General features: G+C 41.4%; 1 long non-coding RNA gene across 4 annotated transcripts in view; it reads right to left on the minus strand.

Annotated features, from left to right (window-relative positions):
- LOC102017844 overlaps positions 1-24,183 on the minus strand; it is a 56,032-nt gene that overhangs the window by 12,737 nt on the left and 19,112 nt on the right. The window contains exon 5 of one of the 4 annotated variants that reach the window (XR_001231640.1): positions 22,423-22,508. The exons of the other annotated variants lie outside the window; for them this stretch is intronic. This is a non-coding gene — a long non-coding RNA (uncharacterized LOC102017844). Of the gene's footprint in view, positions 1-22,422; positions 22,509-24,183 lie in introns of those variants that run through there. 4 annotated transcript variants of the gene reach the window in all.

Below are 24,183 nucleotides of genomic sequence, written 5' to 3' on the forward strand. Positions count from 1 at the left end.
TTTTGATTTAGCTTTTGCCATCACAAATTCAGGAAATTGTGGACCTGATCAGCCTGCAATAACTAAGGAATATTATTAACCCCATAATACCCGGCAATGAAATACTGGCATCTTCCCACTAGAACAAAAATAAGGATGTTTGCTTATGCCATTGTCATTTAAATTTCTAGAAATTCCAGTGAACACATTAAGATCTCTAACGCTCTGAAAGAAATTTACTCTTTAAAATTTACATTATATGAAGGGTTCACTGTTTAGAAAACCACTACCCCTGTTTAAAAATTGTGGCTAAATACCAAAAGACTCTACAAAAATTAATGGTTGGTCTAGAACCCAGGATAAAACTAATCATAACATTTAATGTAACATTCCTTCATTTATAATGGTAATACCAAAATATTAAGTATTAAATGGTTTTATGGAGAATTTTATGAACAATATGAAGACAACCAAAGAATAAAAACAAAAATAGCTACTTTAAAAGGAGAATATATTAAATGAAAAATATCTTATTTATGCATATTAGAAAGTATAAAATTTTTTTCCAAAGTCATCTTTAGAATTGACACAGTTACATATGAATTCCCATCAGATTTATTTTGAAAGTCTTCAAGTAAGACTAAAAGTTATCTGGAATAATAAACTCATTAGTCGGGCTGAGAATAGTTCAGTAAAAATAATTTAAAGGGCTAAATGAGTGAGGTCTGCCTTATCAGCTATAGGAGGATAATTTAATGTTAATATAATCAAAACAGGTTGTCTGATACAAGAATAGATTATTGGAACAATGAAAGGAAATAGAAATTCTAAAAAAGAGAATGAATACATTAATATCATAAAATAAACAATATGCCTTATGACATATTACCCCAAATAATTGCCAGGTGTACTAAAATTTTGAGTGTCAAAAATAGATCACCATAAAAAGCTTAGAGGAATATGCAACAGAATATTTGTGTATCTCAGAATGGAAAATGGCTCTATAAGAGTAAAAGCCATACAAAATAGTCCCTTCACAAATTGACGTGATTGTATGAATAAAGCCCTTCATATTTCGGGTGTCCACCTCCTTTAATTTGTCCTTGCTGCTTGCTGACTGTGGGACCTGTTCCTAGGCTTGAATTGGACAGTATCAAAAGGCCTCTTAGACCACACATGAGTTACCCTGTAGATACCTTCTTGGAAGATTTATTCTTGGAATTTGACCTAGGTTATCATATCCCCGCTTCATGGTGAATTAATGCCCAAAGTCACAGGTACCCTTTCCCCAGACTGTGATCCAAAAAGGGTTTTGTGTCTTTAATATGTTGCCCTTAGAACTCACAGATATCTGAGCTTCACATGGGGACAGGAGTCGGGGGGCTCCAAATAAATGTAACAGTCCCTGGGGCTGGGGATTTAGCTCAGCGGCACAGCACCTGCCTGGCAAGCACAAGGTCATGAGTTCGATTCCTGGTACCGGAAAAAAACCAAAAAAAGAAAATAAATAAAAATTAAAAAAAATAAATAAATGTAACAGTCCCCATTTTACAGAGAAGGAATACTGTGCTCCTTTATGAACCAACATTTATTTTCTCTGAATGAGCTTTTACTATTTCTTTTTCATAAGAATAGAAGATTAGCTGGGCAACTTTTCCCCATAGCTTCTAAGAATCTGGAACCATATACAAAATAGTTAATTGAATTCCATTTCACGTGGCTTCATCTATATTTCAAAAGTGATGAATGTCTAAAAATTGCAGGCACAGGCAACAAATCATGACGTGGTTTCCATTCAACAGTTTTTCCTGAACAACATCCACAGGTAAGACCTGATGTCTTAGTACAGTTTGCTTGGCTTTCATTTCATATTGTTTGCTCTGCTGTGCCCTTCCACCATGAAGGTTTTGTCTTGTATGTTCATTTAGGCAACACAGACCTGCATTACACATAATCCAAGCCCAGAAAAGCACAGGCGGTTATGGAAAGGTTATTTATTTATTTATTTTTTTGGTACCGGGGATCGAACTCAGGACATTGCGCTTGCCAGGCAGGCGCTTGTGCCACAGAGCTATATCCCTGGCCCTATGGAAAGGTTAGACAGCGCGGTGGAAAAGCCATATCTTTGTGGTCTGGTCACCACTTTATCACCTGTAAAGCTGGAGGCAAATGTGTAGGGCAAAGCCTTTGGGTTTTACAGTCTTGCCCAGGAGTCAAGACTTGTTTAAAGAGTACAGTCCTGTACTCTTGCTCCAGAGGTGGGTTCCATGAGTTCAACTGGTCACCTTCTAATGCTCCTGAACTCACCCATGGAGGGGAGGGGACATTGTCCCTGTCCTAAAGGTGCTGTTCTATTCCCTTTGAGAGAGCTTCTGGTTTCTCCCACAGCTGCCCAACTGGCTCATTCTCTGTTTTTCTGTTCAGATCTTATTGGGAGAGGGTCTATGAGTCTTAGGTAATCACCAAAGTCCCTTTTGAATAGATATTTGGTGGGAAGAGCAGGCTCCTTTGACAGTAACTAGGAACCTGATAAGCAGGCTTCCCAGGAACAGATGCTACCCCTGGGTCGAAAGTATGGCCAGGCCTCACTCTGGGATTGCTTAGTGCTGCCTTCTCCAACATGATTTCTAAGGACAGTGTTTCCTTTAGAAGAGCAGAGTGGTCCAGGCACTTTAGCAGGCAGCACCCACAGCACAACAATCCTAAGCATCATAACAATTGGAGGGAGCATTTGTGTTGCTCTAGCAGTGTTTCAGACACTGCATTAAAGATTTCACATGGGTTCATTCATTGAAGTCTCCACCAGAGTGAGATGGTTGCATTCTTGGGCATTTTATAGATAAAGAGAAGCTTATAGTGCTAAATAATTCCCTCAAATACTAAGTGATCCAATGTGTTAGGTTCCAGAGTTTATGCTTTTAGCTATCAAGCTGTCCTGAGCTCTCTGAGCTCTGGTTTCCTCATCTGTAAAATGGGAATTGCAGTGTATGCTTGTCTTGAGAGATGTACAACACCAGTCAGCTTTCTTTCTTCTGAGACATATACCCAACACCCATAGCGTAAAGTAAGAGAGGTTTATTTGGCTTATAATTTTAGGGCATTGAGTCCATGGTTGGCTCCAAGGCAAAACTTCACGATGGGATGATGTGGCAGAGCAAAGGTGTTCAGTTCATGGCTACTGGGAAGCAGAGTAAAGGAGCAGCATCAGAGAGGAAAGGGCAAGGACCAAACATAGACCCCAAGGTCATGCCTCCATGACCTACCCAAGTACTCAACCAACCTCCCAGGTGGATCCCAAAGGCAATCAAATGGACACTGCATCTAATTGCCACACCCAGGAGACATATGTTTCACATTAACCACAGTAAATGACATATAGTGAAGTGTGGACTCTCAGAGAATAATGAAGAGCAATCAAAGGAATGTGCAGGTGATAAATCTAAAAGAATATTACTCATAAATAATAACAAGAGTGTGTTAAAAATACATGACGCCAATAGTACTTTATGGTCAAGAATTGATGGTATTATTAAAAAACACATAGCTTTTTGAAAAAGTATTTGAAAAGCTAACATCAGAAAAAAAATTACAAAACATTAAATAAATTCAAAACATTCTAAGAAAGGATAGAAAAAAAATCATAGTATGGGCCAAATAAGAAAGAGTAAGATAGAGTTAAACCAAAATTATAGTAAATATAAATAGACTAGATATTCCATTTGAAATACAAAGATCATGAGACTAGCTAAGATTATGAGACAAAGCTAAAGAGAAGCGTTAGGAGAAACATAACTTAAATGTATGAAAAGTTGTTAGTAAAGGATTGGAAAAACTTATCCTAACCAAGAATTACATATCCATAGCTAAGTAGCTGATTTCAGAATAATTCAAATTTTAAATTTAAGAACAAGTTGAAATGTTTGCACCCAGTAATACAGTCTCAAAGTAGGTAAAATAAAAAAATCACAGATCTGAAAGAGAAGGAAGTGCATAATTATAGTGAGGGACTTACCTAGATCAAGATTATCTAGACTCTAAAGAAAAAATTGAAGATTTTTCTTTCCCTCCTTCTCCCTCTCCCCCTTCCTCTCTGTGTATTCTAAGAATTGGCTCACATGATTGTGAGAAAGTCACAAGTGGGCAGGGGAAACAGACAGGCTGCCACTTAGGCAGGAAGTGATGCTATAGGCTTTAGGCAATTTTTTTTTCTGGTAAACCTCAGATTTGATTCTAAAGGTCTTCAACTGATTGGGTGAGATGAAATCTCATTTCAAGAATAATCACTTCTTATGTAAAACTACCTACCTGTAGATGTTAACCACATTTACAACACACCTTGACAGCAATACGAATGAGTATTTGGTTAAATAAATGGGTATCAGAGCCTGAAGACTTTAACACACATTTGGATACATGCAATACTTCCATTTAAAAAACCCACAGAATTAAAAAATATGCCAATGACTTTGTGATCCTTGTAGGCTGGGCTTTCTGGAAGCCTACTCTGAGATGCAGTTTAGCATGCTGGACATTTCTCAGAGATTGCTCTTGGGATCGATAACCTGTGGAAGGGAGAAGATAGAGGTAGGATTAGAGAGAGGGGACATGGAGCTGGGTGTGTGGACAACAGTAACCTCAGCCATCCCTGGCAGGTGGGAAGCTGGGCTAATCTCTCAGAGCTGGCTGAGCTCAGGTAGATGGCAGCCTTCATGTTCCCTAACTCAATGAATGGGTCATTGGAGAGGGCGAATCCTGGAATGGGAGGCCTTGAGTGAGATAACTGTCTTCAGAGTGAGATGATCTCTTTGTGCCTAGTAATCCATTTGTTAATATTCCCTACAATTTAAACAGTGGATAGTGGAGAATGACACTAGAACTGATAGTACAATGATTTGGTGGATGTTTCCTTAGCTCTGTCTCCTGAGGCAAAGGGGAGAAGAAACACAAGGAAGGACTTCATTCAAGATGGCTTTTTTCCAAGCACGTTCTGTGTCTTCACTTTCCCGCCCTCTCAAAGACTTCTAACAAATCCTTAGCACTTCAGTTCATGTACAGAGAGAGGACATGGAGCTGGATTCTCTTAGTTGCAATGCTTCCTTGAAAAGTCATTGTGGAAAATATAGGCTGGCTAACACATTTTTCCCAGACAGGAGTTTGGCTGCCAACAGAGAATTCTACCCAACCAAAAACTCCCGATGATGAATGCCCAACATAATGATGGTTAAATTAAAAAATAAATGTGGTAATAAAATTTCCATAAAATATTTTCCATCACTTTTGTATAGTTCCTATTCATAAACAGTTTAGAATACTTGGTCCTTTATGATACATGATGGGCAAAGGTACTATACTTCTGAGTGACTCAATTCTCTCTTTTTCATACTTAATGAATTTCTCCTAAGTGAATGCATTGGTGCTGCATTAGTCAGCATTCTCCAGAGGATCAGAGTCAATAAGGAGAAACTTTTCCATATGGTTATGGGCACTGGGAAGTTCTACGATGTGGCATTTAAGAGCTGGAGATCTGGAGACCCAGGGAAGCTGGTGGTGTCATTCCAAGGCCTGAGACCTGGGGAAGACAGGGTGAAGATTCCAGTCCAGGTATGAAAGGCTGAGAATCAGGGAAACTGAGGGCAGGTTAATGTCTTAGCTTTGTCAGCAAAGAGAAAATCCTTCCTTTCTTTGCCTTCTTGTTCTAGGCAATCCAGAAAGGACTGAATGATTCCCACCACAATGGCCAAGGTGGGTTTCCCTTGTTCAGCCTGTTGACTCCCATGCTGATCCCTTCCAGAAACACCACCAGAGGCCTTTTCAGAGCCCACACCTTACCTGTCAAGAGCATCCTATGACCTAGTCAAGTTGACACATAAAATTAACCATCACAGATGCAAATCAAGGTCAAATAATATAGAATTTCTTTTTGGTAAAATGCATTTTAAAACTTAATACACCAGGGAATGCAGTTTGGGTGCACTGGATAAAAAGCATAGTACATGTGTCAGGCCCCTCCAGACCCACCGCCCCCTCCCTCTGGTGTTCTGAGCCCTGAATGCTCACATCTTAGACCAGCACTGTCTGGGCTCATTTTCCCTCTGGTTTCTCAGGAGATTTGGTCGTGAAGGCCTGGAAAGAGGCTGCAGTGGCCTCTCAAAGGCTGAAGCATGGATAGCCCCTTTTGGCCATGTGTGGGCAGTGACTGAATTCCTGTGTAGAGGCCACTAGCATCTCCTGTGGCTCTCTCTGGATCCCCCTCTCCCTCCTCTGACAGTTCCCACAGGCCTAGGGGGAGGAAAGCTCTCCTGTGGCTGTCACATGGATGTTCAACATCCCTCGCTGGTTTCCCCAAGCCCTGCCCACGTGGCTGTGACTCAGCCTGTGCTAAGTGCTGCTCCGATACCTGGCTGGAGGGCACCCTCTGTTTCTGGCCAGGATTCTGCTGGATCTAGATACTTATCTGTGGCATTTAAGCCTTTGCGTTGTGTTATTTGTGCCCATATTTTCTTTACCAGACTGAATTTTTGAGAGATTTCATCAGTATTTAATTACGTACCATTATCCATAGAATTTCGCACAGAAGCCTTCAAAAGGTGCTTGCTTTATTTACCCTGCGTGTGTGAATGTGGCTGCGCTGTTCTCTTCTGTGTGGTGGTTTAGGTGTGACCACCAGAGGAGATGGAACGGGGACCAGGGAACCAGAGCTTATTGCACTCACAGGTGCTGGAAACCAGAGGTACCCCATGCCATGCAGGACCACAGGAAAAAGCACCAGCCAGTCAGAGGAAACAGGAGCAGGTGGAGAAGATCCAGCGAGAGCCTTTCCTAGGGCTTCTGAGGCTATCATAGGGCTGGCTAGTTTGAATCACTGGTGGCTTCTAAGCCATGGGAGTGGCCCCTCATTGTCTGTGACTGAGTTGGGATGGTTAAGGTAGATGAACAGTCATCAGTCTGTATCCACGGGGGACTGGCTGTAGGACACCACCCCCATGAATACCAAATCCCACAGATGCTCAAATCCTGTATATAAAATGGCACAGTATTTGCATATAACCTATGCACGTCTTCCCACATATTTTAAATCGTCTCTACATTGCTTATAATACCTAACACAATGTAAATGCTATGCAAATAAGATTATGATGCATGGTATAGGGAATTACAACAAGAAAAAAGTTCTGTACATGTTCAGTACAGATAAATTAAAAAGTATTATCAACCCATGGTTGGATGATCCATGCATGTGGACTCAGGGATGTGAAAGGCTGACTGCACTGGCTCCTGGGCTGGGAGACAAGATAGAGGAGGTGTGGTTCTGGGTTAGTTGGTTTGCACATCAAAGATATGTTCCTACCTGAGCCCTTGCTATTGCTAAGCATTGACTCATCCCAGGCGGGAGCCAGAAATGTTCTATACACATAGGAAAACAATTCAGATTGAGCCTCTGTGATTTCTTCAACGTTCTTGAAGAGTGCAAGCTCCCAGGACACTGGTGACTAGCTCTCCGGCATGTCTGTGAAATAGGTCATCCAGGGGGCTTACTTCTGATCTGGAGGCTCCTTTATGGGTGGGGGTGGTGGCTCTGCACTCTGACGCCTACTAGGTGAGCACCGTGCACGAACGCTCTGGTCTCATTGCTTCAGTTAGCTTTTTTTTTTTTTTTGCAGATCATTTTTTATCCCTTCCCCATTCCCTTCCCTCCTCCCTCCCATCTCCTCCAAGACCCATCTGCAAAATGTGCCCCTTTGTTCCTACCATCTCCCCGAAGAAAAATGAGTAAGGTGAACTGTCTGCTTTGAAACACTTCAGGAGCTAGAAGAGGAGCCCCCTCACTTTCTTCTTAAGGCAGAGTCAGCTGGAAGTCCTGAGCACACACACGTGCACACACACACACACACACACACACACGCGCGCGCGCACACACACACACACACACCTATCTCTACCAGGTAATATGCAGATGTGGCCTGCAGAAGCGAAGCGTGAATGTGGTTAGTAAATGTGCTTTTGTAAAATGCACCTCCAGCTTCCTCTAATTTGGCTTCAGGTGTTGTTTTGCTGTTTTATGAGTCTGAATGTAATTAGTCAAAATTAAAATCTGCAATCTCTAAGTATACTTGCAGTCCGACTTCATCTGAGGCAATAAAAAATAAATAACTCTCAGAGATTTTATTATGTTTCTCAGATCTGAGGAGGCAGTACACAGAAGCCAGGCTCTTTAGAGAAAGGAGGGTCTCCAGGGTGCTCAGAGTCCTACAGCTCAAGTTCCTTTCACCTGAACTGTCAGCAGTCCTCTAGACAGGAGACAGAGAGGGTTTCAAGGTAGGACTGTGCCAGGAATCTTTATGTGCAGGGGACTCATTTTACTCTTCCTTTTCAGGGGGTCAAGGTAGTAAGGGAGACAACATGACTTTCTAGCTCATTGCTACCTTCCAGCTTCCATTTCTGAGTGGTGTGATTATTTATACCATTTCTTTATATTCAGATTGCAAATGCTACATCTGCCTGAAGTCTAGTAACATTATTTCCAAGAGTCAAGAATATATGTAAAGTTATTGATAAAGCTTTATTTCCTCCAAAACTGGTTTCTTCTCTTGTATTAGTATTTTCTGGAGAAATAGAACCAATAGGATAGGGTGCTGTGGTTTGAATGTGTCCCCTCCAGAATTCATGTTGAAACTGAATTCACATTGTTATGATATTAGGATGTGGAACATTTTGGGACATAATTAAGTCCTAATGGCTCTACTCTTGTGAGTGGACAAGTGCCTGATGGAAGGGCTGGAGGGAGTGAGCAGAAATGTTTGTCCTTGTCACTGCAGCAAACAGACCCTCTCCACGGTCGGCGGCTTGATCTCAGGCTGCCATTCTCCAGAACTGCAAGGAACAAGTTTCTGTTCATCACGGTTTCTTATATTCTATGTCATTCTAGTCTCAGGTGCCTTGATATAGCAGGACAAAGGGACTAGGATACCTAGAGCTACACGTAAGCTGAAATTTGTGAAAAGAATTGATTCATGCGCTTATGGAAACCAAGAGTCCCACCGTCTGCTCTCTGCAAACTAGGAAGTGGTGTGACACAATTCAGCCTGTGCCCAAAAGCCTGAGTGAAGCCATGGCTAGAAGTCCTGGAGTTCAAAGTCACAAAGAGTAGGAGCTCTGATGCCTTAGACCAGGAGAAGATGGATGTTTCGGTTCCAGGAGGGAAACAGAGAATTTGCCTTTCTTCCGCCCTTTCTTTCATCCGGGTCTTGTCCATGTAGATGAGGCTGGATCTTTCGTACTCAGTCCACTGACGCAAATGCTACTCTTTTTTGGAAACATCCTCACAGACACCAGAAATAACATTTTACCAGTTATGTGTGCGTCCTTTAACCCCATCAGGTACATACATAGAATTAACCACCACATCTTCTAATTTTCCCTACCCTTCCTTTTCCTCTCCTGTCTAATCTCACTTTCTCTCCCCGACTGCCCTGTGTGGATCTTATGGAAAGCATACATACAGGACAATATGGCCTCCACTCATAGAACTCACATACTGCTACATGGCTGCTGTAAACATAATTGAGCAATTGCCAAGAAATATGCAGGATTTTTCTCCCCTGTAAATACAACAAACTTCAAAATCTAGTCATCATTTTCTCTGTCCTTTCTACCAAAAATATATGTGCCAGCCGAACCGTCTGTGGGTGTGAATGGGATATTATTTAGAAGTAGTATCTCTATAGATGCAATCAAGGTATGATTCAGTCACTGCAGACCCTGCTATGGCCCTAATGCAGTGACTGGAATTTGCATAAGAAGAGAGAGATTTGGAGATATAGACAGGGAGAATGTCATGCAGTGGTTGAATTGGAGATTGGAATGATTTTTGTCTAAGATAAGAAATGTAAGCTATTACCAGCAACCACCAGAAACAGAGAGTGATGTGGACCAGATTCCCCCTCAGAGCCTCCAGAAGGAACTAACTAACCCTGGGGCCACCTTCATTTAGGACTATAGACACCCAGAGTTGTAAGATACTGAATTTCTCTCACTTCAGACCACCATGTGTGGTGATTTGCTAAGGCTGCTGGAGGAAGCTAATCTACCCAGTCACTGCAATAACGAAATCATACCCCTTGCCTCCAGACACTCCATCTCCCCCATCGGTGATCTCTGTAGCAGTCTGCAGATTGTGTTTGGGGCAGGCTCAGCACACGGGCATGGGAGCAGAGACAGAAGGAAGCCCAAGAATTTAGAGAGATCCTGGGCCTGGGAAGTGACCCTGCACCTGGACGCTTTCAGGAACCTTGGAGTGGGGTGCTAACTTCCCCCACCACGTGGCCTGAAGGACTCAAAGGATGGAGAATCTGCCCTTGCTTTCTGGGCGGTGTGCACTCTGTCTCATGAAATCCTTGCTGCTGCCAAAGACTAAGGGCCACTACTAGTACTTAGAGTCAGGAAGCCGAGGTTCTGTGGGGTTGCAGCTCTTGTTCAAGAAACTGTGAGCTCATAAAGCCCACGTACAGAGTTCAGGTTCAAGACATTCTGCTCCATTGCAAGGATTCTTTCTTAGCAGCTTGTGCCTGAACGTGTCCCCTAAAAGTCATGTGCTGGAAATTTAGTCCCCAGTGCAACAGTGTGGAAAGGTGGGACTTTTCAGAGCTCACTGGGCCGTGAGGGCTTTGCTCTCTCCAGTGGCTCAATACCATTATCCAGGAAATGGGCTTGTTGTAAAAGTAAGTTGGTCCCTCTTGCCCTTTATCACTATGTGATGATTTTGGCAAGTGATGAGGCAGCAAGATGCAGATCTCTTGATCTTGGATTTCCTAGTCTCCAGAACTTTAACAAATGAACCTTTGTCTTTTGTAAAATATGTGGTCTCAGACATTTTCTTATAGCAGCACAGAACAGACTAAGATGGCATGCATATACCTCTACCTCAGCAAACTAGTTTATTTTTTGCTGGCTCTACCTTGCTGTTTACTTCTCTGAATTTCTGTTCCCCTCTGCAGTTGATCAAAAGTTGCTCACGCTTTAATTCCAGCTTGTATCTCATTTTCTCCATGTGAAATTCTCCCACCATCTCAGTCTAAAAATCTGAAATAGTTCCACTGAACAAAATGATGATATTACAGACAGATACAGTTATAATGAAAATTAATTTACACATACAAATTAATTTGGCATGAATTGAGCACTTCTTGAATTATCCAAGTGTGGTCTTGGTCTCCTTGCATATTTCCTTCCTTGTTATTTATGGTTGGTGTTGTTGTAAGCTCCCTGGCCAGAGCTCAAAATTTATATATATTTTTTGTATGTCTAATAGGTCTCAGAATGTTGCGAGCACAAAAGATGGTCAATAAACTCAGATGTCTTGGCTCTTGATGTAAGTATCTGCCCTGGATCCATTTATTCTAGATTGTTAAATAAATCTCTGAACTCTTGTACACTCAGTTTTCTCTCTTTGACATGAAGAATTTGCTAGTTTCCATTTCCTGCAGCTCTCTTTGGCTAGGGGACTGCTCCCCTGGCTCAGAGCCACGCCAGGAAGATGGGATGTGGTGTTCCTCTGGCCCAGTTTCCAGCCACCTGGAGACCCAGCAAGCTTCACCTTGCCAGGTTCCCCAGATGGCTGAGCTACAGTCATGACCTTGGTGTCCCTTACAGGAAAGAAAACCAGGTGTGACACCGGCAGTGTCTCTGTATGGTTCAGGTGTCTTCCCACCACTCTGTCTAGGATACATGTTGGGAGATGCCAGCTCTCAGCAAGTCAGATATATTTTCTCACATATGCCCAGAAAGACTTTTGGCAACATCACATTTACACAGGAGCTGTGGTCCATGGGAGTCAGGGAATGATATTTTGAATGAGGACAATAAGAAGAGTCCCTTTTTACAAAATAGGTGAAGTGTGTATGTGTGTGTGTGTGTGTGTGTGTGTGTGTACTAAAGGCAGGGTTGGGATGGAAATGTGGAGTAGAGACTTGAAGCTCTGTTTTACATTTTCTTATTCAAATCGAACCCCCGCCCCAGGACAATCTTATAGGTGACCACAGTATGCAGGTCCATAATCCCCAAGTTCTGCAGACCATTGATGTGGACAACTTGAACTTTTGCACACTGTCAGAACATTTCTAAGAATTTTAAAGTATAACTGCATATATCTGAATGTGGATGATTTGTGATGATGTAGGAAGTAAATATGTTCCTTTGCTCGGTATAACATCTCTCTTTATTAAACTGCATTGAAATAGTAACAACCAACTGTACAGTCCAGAGAAAGCCACTCCAACAGGGAGAGGAGAGAATGCTCAATTTTGTCTGTCAGTAGCAACATCTGAAAGGATGGATATAATAGTATACCCAAGAAAATATCAGGAGAAGAGCAATGTAGATTTTATGTTTAAAGAGGAATCATTAATTGGCAATCATGCATAACTCTAGGTATAATCATGTAGAAAAATAGACAATATGAGATAGTTCATTTCTTTTTATGACAGATCAGTTTTATCTTATGCTCAATTTCCTGGGACCAATTCCTTCTTACTCTCCTAAGAAGCAAATGTGAACATACTCATCGTCTTTACAAAAGAAACTCAAACATCATGTCTTTTTTCCAGAGGTAAATGCTCTTAATATTACTATTTCAGAATGACTTTTATGATACAGATGTGCTCATTGATTTGCCAGTATTTTAAAATGGAGCCCAAAAGGAACATTTAAAGATTTAAATAGTACATTTCCAACATTCACTGCATATTGTATGTAAAATCCAAAGGTAGTCGCTAGTCTTAGTCTTTGCTGTGTGTTTGATTTGAGACTATGTTGTTTTAAAGCAGTCATTCTAATCCAGGGCTGACTTTACATGTACGATTTACCCAGGCACACTTGACAACATCTTGGGAGAGTTTTTTGTGGTCATAAATAGACAAAGCCAGAGTTAGTACTGTACAACCCACAGGACAGTTACCCACAGCAGAGACTAATCCAGCCCAAGATGTAAGAGTGCTGAGATCGCAAAATCGTGCTTTAATGAAAAGCAAGGACAATAGCCTCACATGACCTTCGAACCTTGCTTTGTGCAGAAGAGCCAAAATATCAGGACCTGAACATTTACCTGGGAAGAATTTCTCATCCTTATTTGTGCAGGATAGAGAAACTGTCCAGTCTAAGTGCGATTAGGTAGGTTGTTTGACATTTCATACTTCATGATCTGACATTTTGCCAAGACTAACAGCTGACTAACAATCCTTCAAAAGTGGGCAGGTTTTACCCTGGAAGATACTACTACTTGGAAGTGTAGGAAAGGGGGGAAAAAGGAAGAGAAGAAGAAAACATTGTCTTCATTTTAAATACCTTCCAAGTTTGGTTGTACTTAAATAAGATATCATTAATTATTTCAGTAGCTGAGAGGGGAACTCTCATTAAGGAATGTTAGAATGTTAGAATGTTAGAAACACAGCTATCAAATATTATGGAATTTGGGAAAACAATGTTTCAGGATAATTCTCTTGTGCATCAGTATAATAGATAGCAAAGATGTGAGTTAATGTCACAACCGCTTCCCTTCTGGGCCCTCCCACTCCACTCCAGGAAGAAGTTTGATGCCTCTTACACCAAATCACAGACAAACCCAAAAATTGTCCCTTGATTTGGCAGTACTGCATTGCTATGCAGAGAACATGATGGAGAGATTCTCTACATCGCATTATTAAGCAGGGGGAAACTGAGCCACAAAGGGTGATTAAGAGGAGGGCCGTCCATGGCATTGGATTCTGTGGCTCCCGGAAGCCAGCTTACCTTAGGAAAGCCGTCCTTCATTCGCAAGACACTGAAGGAACACACTGCCCACTTCCCTGTGCCGAGCTGTTCCCTACCAGTGTGAGGTTAATGAAGCTCCTTACTTTTGGCAGAGTGAATAAGTAGCAAGTAGAAAAATCTATCCGAGAGAGCTAGGTTCAGAAGATTTAATTGCTTGTGTGACAGAAAAGAGGCCCCTTCTTTCAAAGCAGAAGGATGTGGTTCTCTATTCCCAAATCTAGCAGCTCTTCCTCAATTACAGAAATAAGAAGGGAATTAAAATTTGATGGATTACATAAGGGGGCAAGGGGACCGGTACTCCTTCCTAACCAGAAGTAATCATTTTTTTGTGTGTGGTTTTGAATTGATAATGATCAACACCATGGCTTATTCACGTCTGCGATGAGGTCCTCCTTTTAATTAAAACTGAGCTGCTTTACGTGTCTTGCTTTCTCTTAAGACAATCTTCCACGTGTTTAAGTCCCCCGTATTGGAAAGCATTAATTACAGCATGGAAAGAGCGGAGAGGAGAGAGCTGGAGGGGGCCTGTGCCTCTTCATTTCCCATAAACATGACTTCAGGGAGAGCCCAGGCAGGTCAGTGCATTTGTCAATTTGCCAGACGTCCTGTTCATTAGAGGCCTGAATGCATCCCTGGGGGAAGACGCGTGCAGGCTCCTTTCCCATAATTTACCTGCTCAGCCCCGTTTCTGAACCCAGGCAGATAATCACAAAACCTCCCACATGCTCCTAAAAATGTGCATAAAAATTCAGCTACAGCAGACACCAGGGTGTGCACCTGAATCTTACACCTGTGGGGAAGGCTTTCATATTGAAATAAGGCTCCATGACAGCTAGAAAAATGGAATCAATATCCTCAGATAGACAGAAGAGAAAGTTGATGGGTGCGTAGTTGTAATTGTATTTAAAATTTGCTGAGGTATTTATTTTCTGGAATTGGCTCATTTGAATGTGAGAACTAGCAAGCCCAACATCCCTAAGCCAGGTCTGCAGGCTGGAAACTGACAGGAGTTAATGCTGCAGTCTCACAGCAGAATTTCTTCTCCTCCAGGAAACCCGAGGTTTGGTTCTTTAGGTCTCTTGCTGATTGAATGGGACACACACTATTCCATCATGAACAGTGAGCTCTTTTAAAGTTTGTCTAAAATAATACTGTCATAGAAACACCTGGACTAGTGTTTCATTATATAGCTGGGCACTATAACCTGGCCAAATCGACATATAAAACTAACACCGTAGGCATCAAGCCTGAATGTTTGTCAGGTTTTACTTGGGGTAATGAATTCCTAATCCGATGATCCTCAGGAGGGTCCAAAATCTTGAACTTCGCTGTTACAGCTTTTGTCTAGATGTATCCCCAAACCTCATGCACTTATAGGTGGGACATTTTGGCGGTGGCTGGATTTAGGGTGTGTGAATATGGATTAAGGGTGTGTAATAAAGAAATTAGTTCGTGGACTGGTTTAGCATAGTTCTGGGTGTGGACAATGGGAAGGGCCACCCCGGGTGTGGATGGCATCATCCAGTAGGCTGCTGCGTCACCGTTTCCTGCCTGCCCTGCCATAGATTGCTTCCCTACGTCAGCGGTGGCGAACCTATGGCACACATGCCACAGGGGGCTATTTGCATCTTTGTTTTTTTTTTTTTTTTTTTGGTTTTTCTCCGGTACCGGGAACCAAACTCACGACCTTGCGCTTGCCAGGCAGGCGCTTTTGCCGCTGAGCTAAATCCCCAGCCCCTATTTGCATCTTTGAAAGCTCTGAAAGGTCCACCATCTCTTCCCTAGCCCTTGCCCCTCTGCTATACTGGCCTGCCTTGGAGCCAACCAATTATATGCTGGAACCTCCGCAAGCAGTGAGGTAAAATAAGCCTTCCCTCCTTTAACATTGGGAGTCAGGTATTTTGTCTCAGGAACAAGAAAAGCAATTAACACTCACCAATCCCATTCTAATGTTGACTTTCTTTGTGTTTTGATATCTAGCCCACTTACTCTGGTTCCGATCTGGCTCGCTTTCTCTTTTTTCTCCTAGGTCATGAGTGAAATGGAAAGTATGTTGAATGAGAGGTCAGAATTTACTTCCTTGGATGCCTGTACTATTCAGAGTATATTACCTAGTAGTTTTTCACTTGGTTCTCATTTTTGTGGTTTTGCTTATATAATTAACTTGATTCTATTTGAACTATAAACTCATGGTGGTAGAGAATATAATATCCTTTTTTGTGGTGCTGGGGACTGAACTCAGGGTCTTGTGCATGCTAGGCAAGCACTGTACTACTCAGGGACCCCGGCCCTATAATAACTTTTTCTTAAAATTCATAGTCATGGCTCTGATAGATACTCAGAAAACACACTCAGAGTTTTATACATCGATCTGTCCAGGTTATAGTGCCCAGCTATATAACGAAACACTAGTCCAGGTGTTTCTATGACAGTATTATTTTAGACAAACTTTAAAAGAGCTCACTGTTCATGATGGAATAGTGTGTGTCCCATTCAATCAGCAAGAGACCTAAAGAACCAAACCTCGGGCTTCCTTGAGGAGCAGAAATTCTGCCTTGAATATGGGACTGAGAAATCTGCAAAATCTAAATCGTTCATTCTAAGTGATCAAGTTCATCCATTCACTTGTTTTTACTTTATCCATTTATACTTCCATCCATCCATCCACCCATTCACCCATCCAGCCATCTCTTCCTCCCTTCCTTCTTTCCTTCCCTTCCTCCCTCTCTCCCTTCCTCCCTTCCTTCTTTCCCTTCGTATATCCTTTCACCTACTAATTAACACAGTAAACATTTACTGTGTCCCTTCTTATGAGAAGCACATGATCTAGACTGAGAAATATGCAGGTTAAATACTTGCGGAAGACAAAAGAATGTTTTATTGTCAGGTAATTCAAAGGAGAAATTCTTATTGTGCTTTGAGCTGAAGGTAATTGTTGATTTGGTAACTGGTAAAAATGTATGATTTCTGAAAACTTGTCTCATTTGTTTTTACGTCTAATATGGATTTCAGTTCAGCTTTCCCGCTTCTAAGTTTGAGTAGAGATCACAAAGAGGTAAAAACAGGTCATCGGGGACTGGCCTTTGCAATCAACATTTGTGAAATAATTGAGGCAAATAAGTGAATAATTGGGTCACAACAGGGGAGACTTTTCTTCAATTACAAGATTTTAGAAAGGCTGGTTTCATTTACTTAATCAAATAACCAGTAATAGCTTACACTTCCAACTGTGTTTTATCAGTTGAGGTTTGGCTTAATATCCATGGTGAAAAACATGGAGAATTTAGGTGAAAATATTTTTAAAGGATGAAATTAAAAGTAGAAGAGTGCATTTTATTTCTTATTTTTTAAATGAACATCTGCACAGACCCAACCACTGTCTTCATAAAATGTCTTCTTAATAAAATCACAAGAGAGTAATGAAGAAGTGGGGCCGAGGGTGGGGAGGAGAGGGGTTAGATGAGTCCATCTGGGCCATTCAAAGGAGCTTGGAAGGGCCCCCTCCACTAACGGGAGCAGAAGCCGCTGTAACCTGAGCCAGCACTTGCAAAGATGTAAATAGAGCAATTAAACCGTACTCAGTCTGCAGCACTTTTGGCAAACTAGATCTTTCAGAATTTTTCATCTTTCCTTGGCAGTGCTTCGGAGGATCTCCTCCTGCTGCTCATACCTGTGGCAAATTGCCAGGAAGAAATTCCACTAAAACAAAAAAAAAAAATTTTTTTTTTTTAATGGAAATGGGGAAAATAGGAAGGGAGTGCAGGGTTAGAATAAGAGTACACATGCCGGTGTCAGTCTACTGGAGTACAGACCCAGACCTTGTCTCCACCTGCTGGCTGCTGACCTTGCCTGAGATTCCCCCCTCTCCCTTCCCATGCTCCCACTTGTAAAATGGAGCAATGACAGTCTCTGTGTGGCTGAGAAGTCTAGATGAGCCCATCGGAGAAAGTGCTCCTTTCAGAGGAAGCTGGAGAGAAATGCCAGCAATTTCCTACAGGTGCAGCAAAATGGGAATACTGCGTGGCCGACATTGCAATGGTATTTATAATTCTGTGTTTTTCTTTTTAAGTCATAATGCCTTCAGGTATTTAATAGCAACTCTTAACATATTGCACTAAGTAGGGAAAGCAGGTTGCTGTTTAAAAAATATGTCTACTTTGTTTCCTTTTCTTAAAATTAAAGGGAGAAGTCTACTGGTCTTATATAGATAACCAAGTGTACAAACATGCACAAAATTTTATTGTTAGTCCAACTACTTTTTCCTCTACCACTGTATTCACTGACACTCTCAAGGCATGCTTTGAAAATTCCATAAAACATGTCAAAGCATGTTTATTACCAGATTTCCATCAACATAAGGGGAGACTCTAAAACAACTGATCCCCTATATTTGCTATGATATATTTTTTCCAGCATGCTATCTCTATCTGAAACTATATAACATATTCTTCATTTTATTATTTATTATCTATTGCCCTTTCTGAAGTGCAAACTTGAAGAGGGGACAGAATTTTGGCCTTTTTACCGCTGAACCTCTGTCTGGTACCCTGATACAACTTTCAGTATGAATACCAAATTTGAATTCAAATGAGGGCATTTATATTATTAAGATAAGTATGTGTTCACAGTTTTACATAATACTCCCCTGCTTTTATTATTTATCTTGTGAGATGACATTTCCAGTGCAATCCATGCCCTATTGAAAGCACCGCTTGGTAAATGTGTAATTTTCATCAAACTGTACTTTAGTATTAATCAAAATGAAAGGAATCCTCTTCTAAATATTTGTTGACCTTGGGTTTGTGTCATATTTGGATAATAAAGTTTAAGTGAAAAATATTTTAAGGAGCACAGAGATTTCTTCTCATATCCTATTCATGGAAGAGATATGAAAGGCAAACTCAGCTAAATGCAAGAAAATAATGAAAAATAAACAAGACAAAGAACATCAGGAAAAGTGAAAGATAGTTTTTTGAAAAGGTTAATAAAATGTACAGGCCTTTGGAGAGATTATCTCAGAAGAAATTGAGAGAACATAAAGAAATAACATGAAGGATGAAAAATGATACATAACTACAAGATGTAGGAAAGACTTTCAGAATCACTGTAGGATCTGATTCCAATAAAATTCAATCTTAGACAATTTTCTGGAGATTATAATTTCACAAAATCAACTCAAGAAAAGACAAAACAATGTGAAAGAACCATTGATTATTAAAATATATATATAAGTTTATTCTAAGCCAAGAAAAATTTAAAGTCTTCAACTCATTCTGTAATATAATTCTAGATATTGAAGCCTGAGAAATAACAAGAACAACAATGTTCAATCTCTCTTTATGAACATAGATGAAAAATTATAAATAAAGCATCAGTAAATTGAATATTAAGCAGTCAAACATAGCATGATTCAGGAACGGGGTCTGCTTCAACCTCACAAAAATCTGCTAATGCAATTCACTACATTACCAGTGCAATATAGAAAGGAAAAGTGATAACTTCAAAAATGCAAAATCGGCAGTAAAATTCCTTACTCATTCTTTATATAACTGGAATTAAACTAAACACAGATGGAAACTTTTTCTTCTGATAAATGGTGTGTGGCAAAGTAAAAAACAAAGACAATCATAAAATAAGTAAGCACCTACAAAACTGCTATTAATTTTCACTGTTTGGCTAAAGATGAATAACTGCAGGGTATTTATCAGCTAATAAACTAAAGGAAGCCCTGGTCCTTTGGTAGCACTTTGACTTTTAAGTATAAAATCTCCAAATATGTTAGTGAGAACCATTCAGCACCTTGGAAGACACTGAACTTTCACCAAAACCATCACAGATAACTGAGCAGGCATCCTGTTATAAGATAATTTTTAAAAAGATAAAGAAATGACTCTCATATAATTTTAAAATAAGTACACTAATGATTTTATTCATTGCTTAATGAGGAAACTACTAAGATGTTATAATCAGTTCAAAGAGAAATTCAGCACACACGGAGGAAAACGGGAATATTGAAATAAATTCACAAATAAAAGCAAAATTAATTGATACCCTTAAGGCAATAATCAAATGCAATGCTACTAGGTACAATTTATGTAGGGTTTTGGAGGCAAGAATCAATCAAATTACAGTCAGTTTTCTATAAGCTGTTCAATTTTAAAACAACTCAAAGATAATGAATCACAAAATAAAAGCAGAGGGTGCCCTAGGCAGAACACCTGCGTAGGCAGGACATCTTCTTGCTCATTTCAGGGTCTTTCACCACTTTTTGGGCAAAATTTTTTTGGGCAAAATTTTTTCAAAGAAATGTGTAGAGACACTTCAGCTGCAAAAACCAGCTCTTTCTCTTGACAGTATGAGTTTTCCAAGCAATATATGAACAGAACCATTTTTTCCAGCACACCTTAATGGTCTTACTCCCAAACCATGTCCTTGTTACTTGGTTTCCTAAATGTCCAGGTGCTGGAGCATTCCCTGTGGAGTGGGGTGTCACATCTCTAGCTGTTTCCTGTTTTATAAAATGCCAGCACTCCTTGCATACCAATGCAATATCCTCAGTGATGTTATTGGCCTAAATGTTTCTCAGGGACAAGTGGCTTGATTAGAACCCTAAGGTGACACAATGTGATGTTTGACAAGCAGGAAGTTGGAAGCCCTGAGGCATCCCACTGGGGAAGGGAGCATTATCTGAAGAAACTGGGAATTGGAGATTACAGGCCACTCACAACAAGAACACAAGAGCCTAAAAAAGATGGAAGGGCTGAGGACAAAGTTCCTTTCTGTATCTGTTCCTAGTCAGATTGATGATTGCCAAACTGATGGAGTCCACACTTTCCAGTGCCAAAGATGAGGAATGATTTGGGCTAGGACTCACCTAAAGTGTTTGTTCAGATACAGGCATCAGCTTCTCGGGACCACTGACGTGTGGCATGGTGACATTGCTGCCTGCCAACTTTAGTTCCATCCAACCAGTTCTACATATCAAAGAATTTGCCACTTGTAATGAAACCAGTTCTTGAAACCACTCAGAAGACCTGTGATAGGGATCACTACCTCGGTTAATTTGCTACCAAATAAGGAATAGGATACCAAGATCATCAAGAGAGAAAAACCAGCTGTTAGGGTTTGGAAAAATGCAAGCTCTTCATTTTCCTTTTGTTCTTGTGTTTCTGACTAAACTAGGATGATTCTTGTTTTCTAATTTGATGTGAGTTGAATTTTAAAGGATTTTAATTTGTTTATTGTGTTTCTGTCAGGGAGTGGCTCTCTGCATGGTCAGCTTCTGATCAGTGTGCTTTGATGGCATTGAACAATACCCTCGGCAGCTTGCTAGGGTTGTGGTTGGCCTGGCTTATACCACATAGCCACTGACAGTAACGGGCACCTCCAGGGCCAGATGCATAAATTCAGGGGCTCAGTACAAAGTTAAAACACATAACATCTAGTCTAAGAATTGAAGGTTTTCAAGGGAGCAATGCATTGAAGTAAGAGTGGGCCCATTCTGAATATAGGGCCCTGGGTGACTGCATAGGTCACACTCTCATGATACCATGCAGTCATCTCAGGGAGGAGACAAACACATCCTTTATCACTATTGACTTAATAACTTGACATGACAGAGACTTGAAGTTTACCCTGCGGGGCTAGATAAACTCTTTAGTCTAGAAAGCTGTCTTCAACAAAATCTGTGGATCGAGAAGGAAAGGTCTTTAGGAGCCGCAGCTTCTCTGACACTTTCAGGGTTAACAAGATAATGTAAATTGCTTTCTGATTATACTCCTTGGGATCTATGGGGATCTGTCCTCAAGAAAGCTTTTCTTTTGTGGCTTCATGTAGGTTATGCATAATGCCTATGGGTTCTGGTGTTGGGACTGTCTTCAATTCCTGGGGTGATTAGGGCAAGCGAAGAGTGGCTGGGAGCCGAGAGCCCTGTGGAGCCTGTTAAAGGAGGCCCTTGGGGACATGATTTCTGGATTAGCTGGTTTGCATACATGGAAGGCACTCTTAGAGGTAGGCAATTTACTATCTCTAGAAACTAGTTATTCTAGGAGAATCAGTCCCTTAAGGGTTAGCAAGGCTTCAGATGTTAAAGTGTTAGACATAAAAGCCACACCTAATACAGTGACCTGGAAGACCTGGGCTGGCCTGAGACTCAGGTGTGAAGAGCCATCTCCTGGGACCAGAGTCTCCTTGGTTAAAGGGTATGAAATATCCTTGAAGAATGACCACAAAGAGATCGTACAAAGTCACACGTGCCCAGCACATGGAGACAGCCCACTCTTCAGAGACGAATGAATGAAACTTGACACAGAAAGCCAGTGTGACAGTAATTGTAAGTCATCATTAGTATGCTCCTTGGTAATTAGGCAGAGATGATGAGCCATTTTTAAAAGTTTCAAATGTATATTACTTTGATTTTTTTCTCTTCATTTTTTTAGTTTTCTAATGTTAAGAAGCAGAATTTGTACCAGTGAGACCCTCTATCTCGGCCCCTTCTTCCCAGCCCAGCAGACACACAAATGAGAACCCAGAGGAGGCTCCCTGGAGAGTTGAGTGTTTCCTCTTCCTTGCTGCACACAGTGGGCTTGGGTTCCTCTGGCTCCATGCCAGGGTCTCATCTTACCAGTGCCCTCCCCCGGCCTACCTGATCTTGGGTGATTCTTGCGCTGGACTTCCAACTGCTTATTTCTGCACAGACTCCGAGTTGGAGGGAGAAGCCCAGTATGCTGAGAAGGTATATGGAGGGTGAGTGCTGAGAAATGGGCATGGATAGAGGAGCACTGGTGGGTGGACTTGCCAACCAGCCAGGTCAAGTCTGTAGTTATAAAGTTTCAAACAGTAGGGCGGCAGTCCAGAGGCTCACAACAAACAAGTCTCCATCAGCCCACAGGAGGATCCCTCAGGCTCTCAAGGGACAGGAGAATGACAGGTGGGAGGAGGAGACCAGGAGACTATGGAGACAAATTGTTTTTAGTCTCTGGGCAATGTCAGGCTGAGTGATTGAACCTTCACAGCCCAGACCCTGTTAAGTCCTCACAAAGACTGATTAAAAAAAAAAAAATTGGGAGCAAACACATCCCATGTCTTTCACTTTTGTCTCCAACTGTAAATGAATCCATCCTCCAGCAGCCATTGTATTTGAAATTTTCTCCCTCTTCATATTCTTTCCTCTTCCAACAGTCCATAAGCCAGAAAGGTTGCTGTGGCTCCAACAGACCCACTGTTAACCAAACTTCCACACAGGGTTTCTTGTGAGCTGGTCTTGGGCTGTGCTGGTTGCCACATGGCTTGGGCTGAGCTCTTGTCTCCCCATTTGCTGACCTTGGCCTCTGCTCAGCCCTTGTGTTTGTGTAAAGGTAGATGATGACAGTCACTTGGAGTCAGTGGAGGTGACACCATGATTTGACTCAGAGGTTCAACTACAGAGACAACATGTTTGTCTTCACCCCCTTCTCCTGGGGTGGACACCTCCCTGCTACCAAGGATCCCAGAACCCCAACACTCAGCCAATCTGAGTAGACTCCCCCCACCAAAGCCTAGTGCCCATTGCTCATCCAGAGGGAGCTACACTTCCTGGGAGCCCTGTCAATATCTTGAAGCTGCTTTGTGCTCTTAAGAAAAGGAAAGATGACATTCCAGTGTCCTTGCTAGGACAGAGAAAGAAAAGGAAAAGACAAGAACATTTGCTCTTCCCCGGGTGTCTCTCCACACTTGCATTCTAAATGGTGCTATTATTTTCCTTGCTCCTCCACCTTTAACTCTCAATGCAAATACTCCTGAATAGATGTTCAGGGCCAAAGTCAAAGCCACTTCGTTCCACACATATATTCCAACATCTTGCTACCTGTTCCCTGATATTTAAATTCATTACACAAGAGAAATGATTGTTCTGTTCAGTCTTCAGCTGTTATTGGGAGCTCTCTGATAGGGAGAGAGAAGTCATACAGGAGAATAAAGGAGTTTCACTGCTGAGTCTTAGATTCACTCTACAGTTCTTTCTCAAGCCACAACCTTTAAGAGTCTGGATCAACAATTGCTACCTACAGCCTGTGGGTCAAATCTGGTCAGATACTGGCTTCATATGCCCTGTCAGTGTCCAGTAAAGTTTTATTGAAACCCAGCCATGCCCATTTGTCTACATATAGTGAATGGTCAGCTTTTTGTTGCTGTGGTAATGTATGTGAGAAGATAAACTTAAAGGAGAAAAGATTTCTTTTGGCTTATGGTCTCAGAATTGTCACTCCATGGCCACTAGGCTCTATTGTTTCTGGGTCTGTGGTGAGACTGGACTTCATGGTGGGAAGTATGAGGTAGAGCAAAGCTGTTCAACTCAAGGCAGCCAAGAAGCAAATTAACAGAGAGAGAGAGAGAGAGAGAGAGAGAGAGAGAGAGAGAGAGAGA

Source organism: Chinchilla lanigera, unplaced genomic scaffold (assembly GCF_000276665.1).
Source record: "Chinchilla lanigera isolate Chin_1 unplaced genomic scaffold, ChiLan1.0 scaffold00006, whole genome shotgun sequence".
In the NCBI taxonomy this organism is placed as follows: Eukaryota; Metazoa; Chordata; class Mammalia; order Rodentia; family Chinchillidae; genus Chinchilla; species Chinchilla lanigera.